Consider the following 218-nt stretch of genomic DNA (forward strand, 5'->3'; position numbering starts at 1 on the left):
CGGAGCAGCTGCCCCCCCGGTGCTCCCGGTTTCCCTGGAGAGGAACTAACGGGGTACATGCACATGTCGCCGTTGTCTCTACCGTCCTCTGTGTTCCACCGCCCTCGCGCTTCTGCTCGCCGATCCTGGCTGGGGAGGGTACCTCGGGTACGGCCTTCGCGAGCACAACCCGTCCTGCAGCGGCGCGGCACGGGCAGCCGTGGGCCGCGGTGGGCTCT

This window comes from Eurypyga helias, unplaced genomic scaffold (assembly GCF_000690775.1).
Source record: "Eurypyga helias isolate BGI_N326 unplaced genomic scaffold, ASM69077v1 scaffold30686, whole genome shotgun sequence".
Taxonomy (NCBI): Eukaryota; Metazoa; Chordata; class Aves; order Eurypygiformes; family Eurypygidae; genus Eurypyga; species Eurypyga helias.